At 36.5% G+C, this 3,379-nt stretch overlaps 1 long non-coding RNA gene across 1 annotated transcript; it reads left to right on the top strand.

Annotated features, from left to right (window-relative positions):
- Window positions 1–248: 248 nt before the first annotated feature.
- Window positions 249–2,885, top strand: LOC133221337 (uncharacterized). The gene is made up of 3 exons (XR_009727978.1): window positions 249–342; window positions 659–717; window positions 2,807–2,885. It is a non-coding gene; the product is annotated as an uncharacterized LOC133221337 (long non-coding RNA).
- The last annotated feature ends 494 nt before the right edge of the window (window positions 2,886–3,379 follow it).

Raw genomic sequence — 3,379 nt, 5'->3', positions numbered from 1 at the left:
ACCTTGAAACGCTAGCTGTACTTCAACAGCTAGAGAACAACCCCCTCCATTCCTGTATCCTCCCATTCATCTGAGTATTGAGAAGCCAAAAACTGCTCCTAAACCCCAGTTCAAAAAGGGAGCAGAAAATACTTCTTTTCTGTCCTTAAAAGACAGAAGATTGGGGATGGAGGTGCTAACTGAAGGCAGGCAAAGTAAGAAGTAGTGTGAGCACTGAAAGAGCTCTAAAGGTCTGTGCACTGTGATGAGAAAGTGCTTCCTTTGCTTGATCCCAGCTTTCACCATATGCTCTAATATTCTAGGCACCTGACTTGAGTCTCTGAGGTCCTCTTTGCTGAAGTGGTAAGTGCTTGCAACTGCTCCTGAAGCTTGGTGGGAGTTAGTTTGAAAGTGCAAGATTCAATGATGTTACTTTTCCTTCCTACCTTAAATGGGGAATATGTGCAGCAGCTTTTTCTATATTTTTCAATATATCAGATACCTGAGAACCAGAATATCTTAGTTTAGGTAACCAGCCACAATATCTTAAAGGAACTGTATTTTGATGGGTTTTTTTTTGCCCCTTGCTTAACACCTCTTAATGGACTGAACTCTCCAGCCAGGTTAAATGTTCTTCAACACTGTAATCAGGGACTCTTTAATAAAGAGAAAAACACAGAAAGCCTGTGCTACAGAGGAAGATGGAAATATGAAGATTATGAACTACAGCTGCTTGAGGTAATATGGTAGTATTTCATTACTGAACTATTTTAATTGTGAGCCAAAGTATTTCAGATTTTGTTTACTTTTGGAGTTGAATTTTTCCACTGTTTAATTTCCTTAAATAGATTTAATGCTATGTAGTCTGAAAACAGTCCTAGATATCTCACACTGAACATCCAAAATTAATGAAGCTGTTTTTGCTTATCCCCATGTTGATGGTCTTAACAATTGACATAATAATAGAATGACACCGTTTTGAACAGTTGCAAAATTAAATTCATGTTAAAGCATGTGGTACTGGAGGATAAACTTTGTAAAACTGTTGTCAAAGTAAGAATGTGTTCAAAAAAGGTTGCTGGAGGTTCATAATTCTGGAATTAAACAGGATTTTGGTTGGAATTTGTGTATTTAATTTACTAAAACTTTGAATTCATACTTCAGACATTAGGATTTTGTAAAGCTTTTGTAAGAGCATTGCAAATTAAATATAACTACTGAAACCATTGTACAGCATCTTTATGCAAGAACTCTTTTGAGTAAGCATAAACGAAGTTTTCAACATGCTTCTTGTGCTAGAATAAACTTTTCTTCATATATACAATACTACAGTATTTCATAGCTCTATGCATCATAGAATGGTTTGGGTTGGAGGGGATCTTAAAGGTTATCTAGCTACAACCCCTCTGCCATAAGCAGGGACATCCCCCACTAGAGCAGGTTTCTGAACAACACAAGCAGTTTGGTAACAGTAAGTGTGATCTTTAGTAAGCTTATAACTGGATTTCACTGTTTCTAAGGTTGTGGTAGGGAGGAGCAAGTATTCTTACCAGCTGCAATCTTCAGCCTTTTTTAGTGCTCTCAGGCCAGAAATATTCACTCTTGGCTCTTCTTTGGGATACTAATCTGTCCATGCTGTGCACTGTCAGGTTTGGATTGCAGACACAATCACATTGTTTCTGTGAGTTTATTGGCACTGTTATACCTGCTCATATGCAAGCAACATAACCCACCCAAGATACCCCTGGTTACTCAGGAACTGTAAAGTTTGGTGATGACATTAAATCTCAGCTTTGGAAATGGGGTTGTTTTTAGAAGCAGCACATGCTTGTCTATTATTGTGGTGTGTTAATGACGTGTATTGCTTTGTCACAATTGTCTTAAAAATGCCTGTAAGGGATCTTTACTGTATGCATTTACAGTGCTTGCTCCTTGTCAATGGAAGAGACACTACGGCTTAGTAGGCTCATACACGGATTTTATAGGATGTCAGAACAAAATGATTTTTTATTGAGGAAGGGTCAAACAACTTGTGCTTTTTGTTGTATCACACTAAACAATATAAGAAGCATGTTAAAAAAGCTCAGGGCTCTCACTAGAAGGCAAAGGCTATGAGAAATGATTTAAAGCTACATTATCCTGTTTCTAATTCCTTTTCTTTCTTCCTGCGGAAATGTAATTGCAAGAGGCTGGGAGAAGGGATTGGAGCATTGGCTTCTATGTCAGCCTTGAAGAGAGTCATAAAGTCTCTTTTATGGGTTTCTCTCTAGCCCAGTTCTACTTTTCCAAATTAGAGGAGACAATATGACAATCTTAGCTAGCTCTGATCTTACATCTTAATTTGCAAACTCAGCAGCAATATCAGTGGCCAGTTTCACTGGATATGGGGAATTATTTTTGAATTTAAACAATTTCCCACTGACCTCCAGTAAAGGCCTTTTTCATAATTGTCTGCACGTTTTCTTAAAGACCTCCTCCCTCTCAAATTCAATAGGCTTTGATAATAAATATTCTGGATAACTAATGTCTGTCTCAGTTAAGATGTCTGTTAGATCTTAGATATAGAAGTCAAATATGCAGCTGGAAGTTTCAAACAATAAATTAATTGTGATTCTTTCTGAATTAAGCACAGCAAACAGACACTATGAATAAATTTAGAATTCTGTGAAGCACTTGAAGCTTCTTCTGAGAACTGGCTCAAATTGGTTTGTGTAACTTGAATAAACTTAAACTAATGTCATTATGTATAAAACCCCAACAACCCAACAGTTCCCTGTATCATCTATTCCTTCACATTTCCTGGCATCATTTAATAAAATACTTGAAGTTCCAGCATTTTGTTGCTGCTGCTGGTATACCTTGGTCATGACCTGGAAGGACCACCCACTCCTGTAAAAGAGAGGGTAAGTCTGTTTCTACGCTAATTTGATTTTAGACCTCCTTTGAAGAAAAAATACAGGTACCCTTCAGTCAGCTTCAGCCTGGGCTGAGCTACTTCTGTGATGCAAGTTTTGGTCTGCAGAAGTCACTTATAACTGTGTGCATAAGGCAGAGGGTGTTTTGTGTGTGTATGTGTGAAGAAGAGAAACTTTTATTGGTGTTTTTGTTTCTTTTCCACTTGAAGAAAATCCAGATATTTTTCTACTTATGTTTGAAAAAATTTCCAAGAAAAACAAAAGCACTAATATTAGCCCAAATGAATCTTTAGTTAATGAGATATGATTGATTACTTTGAAAGGAAAAAAGTAATATATGACATATAAATCTAAATGTACCAGTTAAAGATCTAAATAATTTTATTTCCCATAAAAGAAGCACTTGTAATTAGGAATGAAAAATGCAGTAAGCTGATGAAGAGAAAATAAATTTATTGAAGTGATTTTGCAAATCATGGTTAATT

The sequence above is a fragment of the Neopsephotus bourkii genome, unplaced genomic scaffold (assembly GCF_033783945.1).
Source record: "Neopsephotus bourkii isolate Nb327-2 ecotype Australia unplaced genomic scaffold, CSIRO-AGI_Nbou_v1 NB_168, whole genome shotgun sequence".
Lineage (NCBI taxonomy): Eukaryota > Metazoa > Chordata > Aves > Psittaciformes > Psittacidae > Neopsephotus > Neopsephotus bourkii.
Note: the sequence above shows the minus strand (reverse complement) of the source record. Positions and strands in the feature narration are given on the sequence as shown.